The sequence below is a fragment of the Hemicordylus capensis genome, chromosome 13 (assembly GCF_027244095.1).
Source record: "Hemicordylus capensis ecotype Gifberg chromosome 13, rHemCap1.1.pri, whole genome shotgun sequence".
NCBI classification, from domain to species: domain Eukaryota; kingdom Metazoa; phylum Chordata; class Lepidosauria; order Squamata; family Cordylidae; genus Hemicordylus; species Hemicordylus capensis.
The window spans coordinates 21757025-21772288 of NC_069669.1; the positions used below are offsets into that span (position 1 = coordinate 21757025).

The 15264-nt window shown below is 43.8% G+C and overlaps 1 protein-coding gene across 1 annotated transcript in view; it reads right to left on the minus strand.

Moving 5' to 3' along the window:
• The window catches only part of CYTH3 (cytohesin 3), a 78919-nt gene that overhangs the window by 63523 nt on the left and 132 nt on the right, over positions 1-15264 (minus strand). The window lies entirely within an intron of this gene.

A 15264-nucleotide genomic window follows, 5' to 3' on the forward strand; every position in this document is an offset into this window, starting at 1 on the left:
CTCTCTCTCCCCCAAATGTCTCCTGCATATTTTCCGTTCCCCTAGCAGCTTCCAAGATCTTTCTCTCTTCCAGATGCCCTGGCTAGCCTCTTAAGAATTTCAAAAAGAGATCAACATAGCAATTTTTCTGTGCTAAAATATTACAGAACTTTTTGTACAAATACATTATGAGATTGTACTTGGAGTCTTGGGACATAGCACACAATCTTGAAATGAAATGCTGCTAGCAAGTTTCTGTTGGGAGTGATGAAACAGACTGGTGAGTTGGCGAGGGTGGAGATGCATTCAAAGATAGACCGCAGGACACACAAGACCTAATATTCCAAAGACACTGCAAATTTCTTAAGAATCAGACTTCCAATCTATACTGCAATGACAAGTCTATAAACTGACTTTATGAAGTATTTCGAGATGTACCACCAGGGCTGCCGAGAGCAGGTTCAAGCCCCGGTGAAATTTTTTTGGGGGCCCCCACCGTGAGACTCCCCCCCACTCCGCTGTGGCTGCACACGCTCACCACCCAATATCAACACATTGCTTGGAAGGTATTCCAACACCAGTAGTTTACACAGCACTTTTAATTAGCAGAACCCTTTGTAATCATGGGACTAGTCTATTGTTTATTTCTGGAAGAAGTGGAAATGTTATGATTCTTATGGACATATAACCGCAGCGCGGCATGTGAGAGGGAGGTTCCAGGAGACTTGCGGTAACCCACAGAGATGTCTATTTCACAAAAATCTGGGGAAACTAAAGGCGGGGGGGAATCCCAAAAAACACACCACTCCAAACTGTCCCAATGTAACTCAATGGAGCAGAATGTTCAGACTCAGAAGCCAATTAGACAACCAGGTGGGCAGAGCTAACAGAACTCATTGGAACAACATAGGAAGCTGCCATATGGTCTATCTAGCTCAGTATTGTCTACCCAGACTGGCAGCGGCTTCTCCAAGGTTGCAGACAGGAGTCTCTCTCAGCCCTATCTTGGAAATGCTGCCAGGGAGGGAATTGGAATCTCATATGCTCTTCCCAGAGCGGCTGCATCCCAAGGGGAACCTCTTACAGTGCTCACACTTCTGGGCTCCCATTCAAAGGCAACCAGGGTGGACCCTGCTTAGCTAAGGGGACAAGTCATGCTTGCTACCACAAAACCAGCTCTCCCCTGTGAGAGGAGAGGTAAAGGCAGAGGGAAGGAGGGCCGGGGGGAAAAGACAGAAAATTTCTCAGCTTGAAAAATACTCCCTCAAGACAGTCACAACCCTTTCTGCTTCTGAGGGAGAAAGCTGCCTAAAATTGTCACTATGCAGTGGCTCAGGTAACACATGCACACCAGAGATAAACTGCAACATTTTTTGCCATCAATACTTGTAGTGACCCATTTCACAGTTGAGGAACTGAGGCTAAAATAGACTGAGTTGTCAACGCTTCACACAAGCCTACAGTACCGGTCTCTACCTAGCACTAAGTTGAATTTCTAGAGTGGACACAGGGACGTGACTGAAATGTTTAACACTGTTTTCTATGAAGTTTTTTTTTAATTCTCCAAGATTTATTTTGTAAAACTGGAGTTCAGGGAGTTTTAAAAAGCAAAAGCAAAGAGAGAGAGAGAGAGAGATCATAATTGTTTCCTAGACTTATGATCCATTATCTAGTCACTAAAATATTTGAAAGAGAGTACCTGGAGGGTACAACAGAGCATGAATAAGTTGGCAGGGAGTACTCAGCTTCATGCTATGACTTATGCAAAAAATTAGTAATGTGCTGTGCAATGAATCAAGTCTATAAATTAGGGTTATTCCAAAGAGGACACAAGAAATATTAATCTCAGGCATGGGGAGTAGGAAATGGGAGCTTTCTAATCGTGAGGTTAACAGAATTTCACTTCTTTCTTGCTTTTCCCCTCTTGATTTTCTATTTACTGTATTTTGAAATTTTAATCAATAAAAAGAGTTGGAATTTTTGAAACTGTCTGCAACTGCACATTCCTAATGCTTCCAAAGCCCTGATATTTCCCTCAAACCCTGAAAAGTAACTTGCCCATTTATATTCAGATCCAGGTCTACAAAAATGATCCTCCTCAGCTACACTTTCCAGCCTGCACTCCCAAAACTATCCAAGTCCATTCTCGATTCACGAATCAAGAACATTAAACACAAAACTTAACTTAACTAAGAACAGTACATAGTACACAACACAACACATAGCCTGCAGCAAACTACTGAGACATTTTTGTTAGAAATGTGAAACACAGGAAGTTCTTTCTAATTTGATGGGCTAAAGATGCTGAAAAGGGTAGCGGAAAGATTAGAAAAACAAAAACAAGCAGACAAGCAGAAAAGAACCTGTTCTCTTTGTGGTTTACCATTCTAAAATGTTTCAAATACTTAGGGCAGCATCCAGACTAAGTTAATCATGACTAAATCCAACCAAGTTAAAAGAGCGACACACAACTTTTTCCTACAAGCAACCAACTCCACGTAGGAAGAAAGCTGTGCTCTGTGTTGACCAAAGGGTATTTTGCTTTTTGCCACCAAAGACAACCACAGGGCTCTGTGATCACCAGGAGTCAACACCGACTCAACAGCACACTTTACCTTTACACAATGCTGATCAAAAAGCCAATGCTTGCATCAGCTGCCCTATCCGTGAACACATGGCAAAGGACACATATTCATGCCAAACTTCACACAATTCAAACCACCTGTATTTACCTGAATCCAAGGCTAGGTTTTTCCCAAGTTCTTTGCTTTTAGAAATATGAGGGAGGGTCATCTTACATTCAGAGTCCTCTTCCTTTGGGGTAAATACAGATATAACCTTTATTTAATCTTGGTTTTAAAGAGGGTTGTCTTAAATTCAGAGTTGTCTTCTATGTGGCACACGTTTTTTGAGGTTCACTCCTGTTTGTATGTGTGGGGTGTGGGTGTGGTGGATAGCTTCTGCCTTTTAGTATCGACCATCAACAGTAAAGGATCCAGAAGTCAAGAAATACACTGCAGACTAGCACTTGTTAGGGTTGCAATGAAGGCCTTGGAAAGTGTAGACACGTTACTATTGGTAACGTGTCTACACTTACAAATATTAGAATCGTTCGGACAATGGTTTTTCCCACGACTCTCTATGGATGCGAAAGCTGGACTTTGAAGAAGCAAGACAGAAAAAGCACTGACGCTTTTGAACTTTGGTGCTGGAGAAGACTTCTGAGGAGACCATGGACAGCCAGGAAAACAAACAAATGGAGCATTGAACAAATCAGTCCAGAATTTTCACTCAAGACACAAATGACCAGGCTCAAACTATCCTATTTTGGACACATTATGTGAAGACCCAGCTCCCTTGAGAAGTCCATCATGCTGAGAAAAGTGGAAGGAAAGAGAAGAAGAGGACGACCAGCAGCAAGGTGGATGGACTCGATCACAACAGCAATGAATGCACCACTGAGAGACCTTAAAGGCCAAGTTGAAGACAGATCATCCTGGAGAGAATCTATCTATATGATCGCTAAGAGTCGACACCGACTTGACGGCACTTCATCAATCAACTAAAATCTGTCTACAAGTAAATATCAGAGCTGAATATAACTGCAGCAATGTTTTTTAATGCAGTCTTATAACATCATACCCTGGGTTTTAAGAACCTCCATCAGGGAATTAAACAAACGCAACACAGATGTTCACCAAAAATACAAATGGGAATGTTTTTCCTTCATAGCAACCAAGCAGATCGAGCCATTTCCGCCTTCGGACAAATCACAGGGGACCACAAAAACACATGGCTTGCTAGTCAATTTTATGTGTCTAAGCCCTCCCAAAAAGGAAACGCTGCTGTCCAAAACAACATTTGCATGGCCGGTTTTTTAAAAAACAAACAAACACCAAAGCATCTGTTGGATTTAAGCACACAGTCAAAATCCAAGTGAGGTAACAAGAAGCCAAGATATTCAAATAACAGCGTGTAGATTAATAAAGGACTGCCACCAGAAAAATACATAAATCAGAAGGGTGTCTAAGCTGCAAGGTGAATCACCCGGAAAAAGGGCATGCCAACATTAAAGCTGCCAGTGTACATTTTTTCTTGATCTGATGTGCATGTGTGTGTTTTACATCAGGCTCCGGTTACACAATCACAGACTATTCTTGGAGAAGTCCTGCCTCATTCAAGGGAAGCACTTATAGTTGTCGGTGAATGATGCAGCTGTTAAATATCCTTCAGCCCCAACCTGCCGGCCTATATGCCTCCTGTACTGCACCATACAGCCAAGCCTAGGGCACACTATTCAGCAAGATACTTGGCCACAGGCTTAGTTGTTGACATCAATACTTCCACCGAAATACACAGTGTCCCTCACAGCTCTAGGATTTTGTCATTCTCCAACTGAAGACCGTGCAACTATTTTAAAAAATCAGTAAGAATAAGTAGTGCAAAAAGTTGTTTCTAGCTGAATATCCACAACACATTTATATAGCGGAAGTCTACAGTACAGCTCAGAACTGTGTGATTTATGGACCGCCTCGCTCTTTACATATTTTTACAGTGGCTGAAACAAGGGCTGTACACATTTCCTTAATTATTTCACTAATCCGCCCATCAACTGTGTTACTGACATAGAGAATCACAGGAAAAAGGGGGAAAAATGCCTCAAAAATCAAAACTGTTGCAATTTAGTTTACAAAATTGCCCACACAACTTCAACTATTATTTTTTTTTAACTTTTGAATGTTTCACTTAAAGAGGATTCAGACACAATGGCAGCACCTCAGATTGCTGCCGCCCTGGGATGGCATTCCCCACCATCCTCACATGGTGGGATAAGCAGAAGGTTCCAAGTCCCCATCCCCACCTGGCATCTCCAAGATAGGGCTGAGAGATTCCTGCCTGCAACCTTGGAGGAGCAGCCACTGCCAGTCTGTTAAAACAATACTGAGCTAGACAGACCAATGATGGGCTTGTACTACACGACTAATCTCGATATATCGTTACTGAGACTGGAAGCAGGGCTCACACGTGCTGCTGGAGCTGCGATACAGAGCTAGGACATCGTCTATCCAGCCTAATGGCGCTGCGGGAAATGACTTGACTAGCATGCCAAAAGTAGCCGGTTCGAATCCCTGCTGATATGTTTCCCAGACTATGGGAAACACCTATATAGGCCAGCAGTGATATAGGAAGATGCTGAAAGGCATCATCTCATACCGCGTGGGAGAAGGCAATGTTAAACCCCTCCTGTATTCTACCCAAGACAACTACAGGGCTCTGTGGTCGCCAGGAGTTGACACCGACTCAACTTTAAAGGGATCAAATGGCCTCAAATTCACACACTTGTGTGCTTGAGGGGGGTGGGGGTTCTGCCTGCTTTAACGTTACCCATCATTTTAGCTTAAGAGCTAGGGAGCAATTATCCACCTAATCCTATTCCATTTTGGTTCAAGAAACAAAATTGAAAAATTTATGTAATACTATGCCTTCTACAGTTAATATTGTAGAAGGACACATTCATCTCATGTAGAAGGACACATGTCACTTCCCAGGACACATTCATCTCTCCTCAGGAAGAAAAAGAAAAAGATGGGACATGAACAAAATTTCAAGGGCACGGACAAACCATTTTCAAACATTAAAATGTGCTTCCTTCATAAGCAACTCCAGCCTGTAGGCTTCCAGCGGCATCTGGTGGGCCACTGCGCAACAGGATGCTGGACTAGATGGGCCTTGGGCCTGATCCAGCAGGGCTATTCTTATGTTCTTATTTTGGGCCTAAATATTGTTAACCCGACTCCCTTCTCTAGAAAAGAAAACAATTTGTTCATTTTGCATTATTTCCCCCTGAACCTGCTATGGAATAAGTTAGTGGTTTCAATCCAGTTCTCAGACAACAAATGCCTGGGCCACAGAAATCAATCTTGGCACTCTTAAAGGCAATTGCTACAGAGAGACCAAGAACTGGAAGAGCCAGAGACTATTTTTCCCAATCCAAGGAGGCACACCCAAAATCCAAAATCTGATGTACACATTTTGTAGTTAGCATTGCCACTTTTTCTGCACTTTGTATTTCTCCATCACTGCATTTAAAATATTGATCTTTACTTATTTATTTTTAAATCAAGGATAATAATTCTCAACAGCAAAAAAAACCCCCCAAAGTTCCTGATAACAAGCCCATTCATAAGCAGAATTCTTATTGATTTGGGAAAAGAGAGAGAGATTATAGGGCAGCTGCAGTCTGGACTCTTATTTCAAGGAGGGGGAAGCAATAAATCAAGCATGATCTGTATATGAGATAACTGAAGCCATGAATTTGTATTCAAGAAGAGTCCCTACTTAATTTCAGGATGGTGTTCTGTTCTCAAAACAAACTCTTGCAATTTTAACAGAACATAAAGCCTACTATCAAAAGATACACTGGATGCCAGAATCTCAGTTACCCAGAGGCACCAGCTCCAAACAACTATGATTAATGAGAAGCCTCAGTCAACTCAAGCGACAGAAAAAGATGAGAATTCAAGCCAATCAATAGAGAAACCAGCATCATCTCCAAAATTCAGTACAGCGCAAAGATCCTTGTAATTAGAACATAATAGGGGATTAAACACACATTAGCATCTCAACTATAGGACTATTATGTGAACAGAATTCCAGAATGAAAGTCATTTTGCGTCTTATCCTAACGTTGTTTTACGATCTGAGCCATAGCTCAGAGGCACAGCATCTGCTTTACATGCTGAAGGTCCCAGACTCTATCCCGGACATCTCCAGGTACACCTAAGAAAGAACTCTGCCCAAAACCTTGGAGATCCACTGAGGCTATTCACCTGTGTGTGCAAAACTGGGCTGAGGGAGCCCAGGCCGGTTTTGCATGCACGTGTGAACCACCGGGATCAGACACAATTCCGGCGGCACCATAAAGGCAAACCCGCCTACGGAGCTTCCCTTCTAAATGGGGTTAGGAGGGTGAGTGCTCTCCTAACGCCATTCATTTTGATCGCAGACTTGGGGAGGTGAGAGTGGATCCCCACAATGCACTGCACACTCTCACAGTGCATTACTGGAGCTCCAGGGGGGCCGGGCGGCACAGCACGTCCCGGCATTCCGACTCTCGGAGCTACCGGCAGGAGCCGGTGCTTGTCTGGGTGGGTGATCCACCCACCCAAGGAAGGATGACTGCTCGTGGGTGGGGAGGTAAGAGCTTTTGGGCTTTCTTCCCACAAACCGTGGTAGCCCTTATTCACTGGTCATGAGAAAGGGCTCACTGTATGTCAGTGTAGACCAGGGCTGCTCAACTTTGGCCCTCCAGCTGTTTTTGGACTACTGCTCCGATAATACCCAGCCTCAGTGGCCTATAGGCAAAGATTATGGGAATTGTAGGCCAACATCTGCAGGAGGACCAAAGTTGAGCCCCGGTATAGACTATGCAGAGTTAGATGGATCAATGGTCTGACTCAGTATAAGGCATCTTCCTATGTTCCTAAGACTGGAATAATACAAAGTTCTGTGCAAAAAAATGGATTGCATAAAAATGAGCTCATAAGGTTTTGGAAGTTTCCACTGAAGTTACTAGCCTATAAGCATTTTTCACTAGCCCAAGCACATCTGTGTGAGTGCATGTTCCTGGCCTCAAAGGAAGATAGATTTATCTATCTATCTATCTATTAAGTTCTTGCCTGGTCATTTGGGAGAGATATCTACTCATCACAAGAAACCAGGCAAAAGGCGATATATAGCTCTGAGCCTGTCATATTTTGTCCATAAACATCAATGTAAGTTATTCAATATCTTACGCCGATGTCTGACATTTTGTTACGTAGGAGTATTATTAAGATTGGTTGATTTCGATGTACAAGAGCAAAAATCAGAACATTACCAACACAAATAGACATTTTCCAGAACACACGTTCTATCCACAAGAATCTATCCCACATCCTCCCAAATATAAAAATAAATGTTTATATGGAGAGCTTCAGCACAGGCAGAGTAACAGCATTCAGATTACTCTTACTAACCAACATTAGCTTGCAACAAATCCAGAAATTCAGACCATATACTTGTGAATTTGGCCTCCTGACTTCTTTTTTCCAAGAGTCAATTTCTCCTTGACCAAACTTCAACATCTACGGCTGTTATTCCTGTCCAGTGCTGGAGCACTAATCATTCAGCCCCAAGGAGCTAATGCTGGAGTATTTGACCAAACTGATTGATTAAGTGCCGCCAAGTCGGTGTCGACTCTTAGCGACCACATAGATAAGAGTCTCTCCAGGATAATCTGTCTTCAACTTGGCTCATCTTCTTCTAATCCAGCTTCTCTCAGTATATGTCCAGCATATAAATTGAATAAAGAAGGAGAAAGAATACAGCCTTGTCTTACTCCTTTGACGATCTGGAACCAGTCTGTTTCACCTCTGGACTGTGGCTTCCTGTCCTGTGTATAGGTTTCTCATGAGAAAAAGGAGATGTTCTGGGACACCCATTTTCCTAAGGATATTCCACAACTTGACATGGTCAACACAATCAAAGGCTTTTCTGTAGTCAATAAAGCACATATTGACTTCTTTTTGATATTCTTTGGCTTTCTCCATTATCCAGCGTGCATCAGCAATGATGTCTCTTGTTCCTCAGCCTTTTCTGAAACCAGCTTGAACATGCGGCTTTTCCTTTTCCACGTAGGGCTCTAATCTGCGTTGGACGATCCTAGGCTAACCCTAACCGGCTAGCATGTGAAATTAAGGATATTGTGCAATGGTTTGCACAGTCTGTTAAGTCTCCTTTCTTTGGTATAGTATATTTTACCATATAATATACTCCCCCCCCCCACTGGAGCTACATTCAGTTTCACCTACCAGAAAGGTTTTAGATAGTAGTCCCTAAAGTTATCAGCTCTTCATGTCATAAGAACATAAGAACAGCCCTATTGGATAAGGCCCAAGGACCATCTAGTCCAGCTTCCTGTTTCGCGCAGTGTCCCACCAGATGCCGCTGGAAGCCACAGACAGGAGTTGAGGGCGTGCCTTCTCTCCTGCCATTACTCCCCTGCAACTGGTACTCAGAGGCATCCTGCCTTTGAGGCTGGAGGTGTCAGGAGGACTATGAACAGTAAGAAGTACACATATACTTCCGGCGTCATCAGCACTGATTAATTGGGGTTAACTTCGTGCATGTCACCAGTACAGAGTCTATTTGACAGCCAACAATAAGAGTAACACAGTTGCATTAACATATCCCCTGTCTTCATACTGTAAAGGAAGATCAAAAGGAATGGTTTTAGATTTCCATTTCCTTTTAAGAGGAAGGATGTGGAAGAAAACATCTAACCCACCTCTAGGCACAAAACTACCTGCAGTTCAATTTTTGCTTTACATAAAAAAAGATCATTGCAAGAAAAGGCTGAGAGATCATTATTCTACAGAATGGAACACACAATGCACTTACAAGAATAAAAGTGAAACAATCATTACTCTCAAGTGCTTTATGATACAAGCTTAAACATGTGCAGTCTCTAATTCTAACAGACTGAGAAAGTAAAGGAAACCACAATCAAGTATTTTAAGGAATACCTAAAATAGATGAAATATTGCTGTCTCCCCCTCCCCCCCCCCCGCCAATGTTCTTTAGAATTCCTTTATCCTTACATAGTCTTTAAATTCCATAAACCAAAATTAAGCATTTTATCCAAGGACCGTCTTTGAACATTTCAGGATCTGATTAGAACCAGATTCACAAGCGATGAGATGCACAAAGATTCAGCTGATAGAGCTTGTTTGCAATGTGCAGATGAAACCTGTTCAGGGTCATCATCACACACCAAATGTCACTGCATCTGAGGTATGTACCCATGTGGACGTTTCAAAAGAACCAACACCAGCTGGATTGTCAACTCTGAGTTCACAATCAGTGGCTGGTGAACTGTATCCTTGATTACAGTTTATTTGCTGGAGATATTTCAGCAACAGTTTAAGTTCATTGTAATAAATCTAGATCTGCAAAAGCTCAACAACAACAAAATGGATAGGAGTCCAAGACAGGTGAACCTCCAGAGGAAAGCACTTGAGAGATGGTGGAAAACAGCTAGCCATAGTTCTTTGTTCCCTTATCATAAACCACACAAGGGCAATATCAAAAGGTGAAAAGAGACAGAGGAGACAGTCTCTAAGGCACCAAGTTTTTTTGTTTAAATGAAATAAATGGATTTTACAGGGAGCCAATCATTATTTGTAAGCATACACTATACTGTATACCAGGCCTTGACAAAAGAAAAATTGTATCTCGAAGCCAGCTGGACAAAATTACCAGACTTATTGATAGACATTGTGGGGGGGGGGGGTGTCAATGGGCTCTTCTTTATTCCCTTTACAAGTAACATACTTAGAACAGAAACAGGCTTGCCTGAGACAAATCAAGATTTTATTTAATAACTCTACCTGTGCATGTTGTAGTGATTAGCATGCTGGACTAGGACTGGTGAAACCAGAGTTCAAATCCTTGCTCAGCATGAAACTCACTGGATTACTCTGGGCCAGTCACTTATCTCTCAGCCTAACCTACCTCACAGGGAGGTTGGGGGGATAAATATATCTATGTACACCACTCTGGGCTCCTTGGAGGAAGAGTGGGCGCGGGGGGGGGGGGTAGAATTGTAAAAATAAATGCATCCATGCATATCCTAGTCTATGCACCACCGTTAAATTTCAAAGCACCATGGCTCCCTGGCGCCAGCGATTTGTCAAGCCCTGCTGTATACAAAATTTTTAAATATGAGAAGTCCGGCTTGCTCATTTTGGCTGTTTATTCAGTATTTTCCCCCACTTGATATTAAAACAGAACAGCCCAAAAGCAACTGTGTGCATGTCTTTGCTTTTTAACTAACAGCCTCATGCCTACTGCCAAGGGCTGACTAAACACTCAGGAAACAATTGCTGAGATTTGTTAATGGAAGGAGCATTGCTTGTTTATAGGATGCATTCCTGCAACAGATCACTGATTCATCCAAGCAGCATTTTTTGCCTTTTGTCAAGATAAATACACCACACCCATTTGGTTTCGCAGTTCTGGCTTCTTAGTCCTAGTACTACTAGCAATCTTCATGCCACTATTACTCATACCACTTTCAGCTAGTACCTCACCTAGTGATATGGCAACAAATATATTTATTGACACAGAACATACTTCTTGATTACAAGCTGCATTGAAATTGCTTAAGCCAGATCTTGGCAAAAAAAAAAAAAAAAATTAATCTAGGAGCCAGCCCAAACGTTAAATTTTAATTTAACATTTTTAAAATTTAAGTTAATTAATTAATTTAATTTAAAAATTTTAATCTAGGAGCCAGCCCAAATGGAGCCAGACAATGGACACTTGACAAAATTTACCAGATTTAAGGATGGACAATGGTGGGTGGGTAGGTAGGTAGGGGCCTTCTCTTTACCCTCTTTACGACTAACATACTCGGAACAGAAACAGGCCTGCCCGTGACAAACTTTTTTTTTTAAATTAAACAACTTTCCCTCTGCATATCCTAGTCTAGGCACCACGGCGTAAGTTATAAGTAAGTGTGTGTGACTGTATTACCAAAGTCAGACCCTTGGTCCATCTAGCTCAATTTTGTCTACACTGACTGGCAGCGGTTCTCCAGGGTTTCAGCAGACAGGAGTCTCTCCCAGCCCTACCTGGAGATGCTGCCAGAGAGTGAACCTGGGAGCTTCTGCATGTAAGCAGATGCTCTACCACTGAGCGATGGCCCCATCAGGGAATCTCTTACAGCAGACAGCACGCACATGTAGTCACCCACCCAAATGCAAACCAGGGCAGGTCCTGCTTAGCAAAGAACATTCATGCTCACTACTGCAAGACCAGCTCTCCTCAGACAAATATTTATCCCACACAGAGCACGCATCTGAACTGAAACAGAGCCAAATGCTTTCGTGAAAAATCACAGCTGAAGTTTCAAGTTATGGGGACAGACAACTCAAGAGCATGAAGAGTCACATGTACTGTACTGAAGGACACTGTGACCGGCATGTCCTGGTTTGGAAAGAGGTGTGTTTACAGACATTTAAGCAACCATCTATGGAAGCGCTCTGCCAGTTTAAACTGGACGAACGACAGAGCAATTAGTGCTGCACTGAGAGCAAGATGGCAAAAGTTCCTAGACCAAACTGTAGAGAAAATTACTCCCTTCTTCATCACCTGTTTCCTGCAAAGTACAGACAGCATTTCAGGCAAACAGATGCTAGTAGCATCATGCTGCATCAGCAGCACAAAGAACATGAACGATTTCACAGAGTCAGGAACGAAGAACAATTTGCAGTCAACATTAAAGCCACGCCACTGGCATGAATCAACCATTTAAAACCTCCACTGCAGCTCCAGTAGCTTCTTGTGTCCCCAAGACAGACTGCCGTTCCCTCTGTCTATAGGATCTTTATCCCCAGGCCTCATCCCGCACCAATAAAAGGCCTTTTCCAAGCATTGACACAACCCCCAAACATTATGCATTCATTTTCCTCCTTCAGAAAGAGTTGACATTTCAGGAGCAACTGAGGAGGGGGTTCATAAGTTAGGGTATGCCAAGGCACAGAGTTCTCCATTGTCCTCAATACTGAATGGCACAGTCCTAATAAGAACAGCCTCCCTACATCTGAATTGCCAAAAGCAGCCTTGCTTTGCCAGTAAGATCAACCCTGCTCCTCCTCCAACAACACTCCTCTTTATATGGCAGGCAGCAGCCTGAAAACTACTCACTGTTCCTTATTATATTCACGTCTCTCAGCCCCCCACCCCATCCCGAAAGGCAGTGATAAATAAGTAAAAAGGCAATCCGTGGGCGAAGGTGTGGGGAATGAGAGAAGCACACATTAAAATGGGGTTTTGTGCACAGTTAGCAGCAAAACGTGTCATGAGAGATTCACGGTCAAGGAGGTTAGGGGGCTACAGAGGATAAAAGGATTATTGGGAGCGGTGTGGGGGGCAGCTGAATTCAGTGAGGGTAATGAGGCAATCACTGCAACAAGGTGAACCAATAGGGCCATGTTGCCAAATTCACATGCCAGAGAAACAGCATGGAACTATGGGGTAAGCTATCCATAGTTGTACTAAGGGACATCTCTTTATTCTGTGAGTCAAAGGTCTTTGAAATAGAGAGCGTCGCTTCAAATTAAAATTTAGTCTTAAAACGTATTATTAGTATTATATTATGTTTTTATACCGCCCCATCTAAATAGCTCTGGGTGGCTCACAATAAATAAAAGCAACAATCAATTAAAAGAACAATCAGCAGCCACTCAAAACAACAATTAAAACCAGCTAAACCAATTTAAAAACAAATCTGATCCATGGACGGCAGGGCAAGTAGTCAGGCTTGTGATGATAAAGGGAAATTTTATAGGGGGCATTATAGTGGGGACGTGTCACTGTGATGTATCACGTGCCACAGGTCGCTACTAGCCTCAAGTATGGACAGCAGTTCACAAACTTGACACACAAGAGAAACAGCACAATCTTGAGCTGTCCAGAGAAACCCACCCAGCTCAAATGCTGACATCTAGCAAAACTATGTGTGGAAACTGAGCGGACGTGCAGCAGGAAAAGAGGCAAGAAAGAAGACCATTTCAGAGAAGGAGCAGCAAAATCAATTAAAATTACTAATGGTTCCTTTACTGTCAAGTCAATTGCCCCCAGTAGCCTGTAATTACAACTGGGGTGACTGAACGCCTGGTAGAAGAATGGGCTGTTTTCTTCTTCAGTGCATGTTTCTACCCTGTTTCCCCGAAAGTAAGACCTAGCAGTAATTTCTGATGTACCGCTAATATGCCCTAGTGCATTTGGGGGGGCTAAAATTAATATAAGACACTGTCTTATTTTCGGGGAAACACGGTAGGCATAGCAAGGACTCTAATCCACGTTCGTGACCGCAAGTCCAGAAACAAGCTGGTAGTCAAGCACAGTGATACGATCTTGTGCGTGCAGTACATGTCACCAGCAGGATTAGGAGTCCACGGAAGAGCAGATGAAACCCTTTCCTCCTCCAAACAGTGCCCAGCCTCGCAAGGCAGCAGAGAGAAACGTGCCTCCGTGCCCAGCCCTGCCAACTTCAGTTCAAGCCTCTTCTTCATTGGCATGAGAAAGTAATAAAACATGTTGATGGAAAAGATTTAAAGTTCCATCAGCTGTCTAACCAGGGAAGGGAGAATAAAGGGTAGTTTCACTCCACATTGGAGTCGCGCACACCACTTAAAACAACAGCAAGAACAAAGAGGCACAAACCTCCAAGCCCTCCAATTTGGGAGTCGTGGCCCGATCCCTTCGCTGAATCTGCCTTGCAGGGTCGTTGCAACAAGAATTACAGGGGCGAAAGGGGGTAGCTCTACATATGCTGCCCCCCCCAGCTCTTCAGAGGAAGGGATGATGATGATGATGATGATGATGTGTGTGTGTGTCCCTGAGAAGGCTGCCAACTGAGACTGAAGCTATTTCTGAAGAATATTTCCAATATTTGTCATGATATCAAGCCCATTCAAATTTCCAGAATATTTTCCAAGAGCCTCCCAGAGACTGATGCCTATTTCTGAGGCAACCCTACTCAGGACTGCAAGTATGCATAAGACTGCTCCTCTAAGCATCCTCTAAGCATGTACAGAGTGCCTTCCCTCTCGACTGAATAGCCACTCTGCACTCTCATTTATCCCAGAAAGGTTGGCAGCCCAGGAGGGCATCTGCTGGGCATGCAGAAGGTCCTCCTAGGTTCAATCCCTGGCAGCATCTCTCCACCTACCAGAGTTGGAAAGTTGGTTCCTGCCAGGAACCTTGGAGAGCCGCTGCCAGCCAGGGAGAGCAAACAAGACCAAGCAAGGGTCTGACTCAGTCTAAAGCAGCTTCCTATTACAGGTCTCCTCCTGTGTGCAAAGGAGCTACACAGAGGGGGTAAAAAGGCAACTGAGCGCCACTGACTGGCGCCACAGGGCAGCCCGGCGGGGGGCGGCATGAGGGGCAAGTGCCCCCCCCCCAGAAGTGTCCTCCCACCCCCCACCCCAATATCTGATTCGAGTTAAATCGAGTATGTGGGACGCCGCAGCTCACCCGCCCCCCAAGTGCACTTCGCCCCTTCTTCTGTGCCCACTTCGCCCTCCCCCCCCGATGCCGCCACTCGAGGGGAAGGGGGGGGAGAGCAAGGCACTCTGCATATGCTCAGACCTCCGTCTCCGCTCAGGGGGTGGCCCCAGCAGCAGCAGCGCCCCCATGCTGCCCACCCCGCCAACCCCGAAGAAGAAGACGACTCAC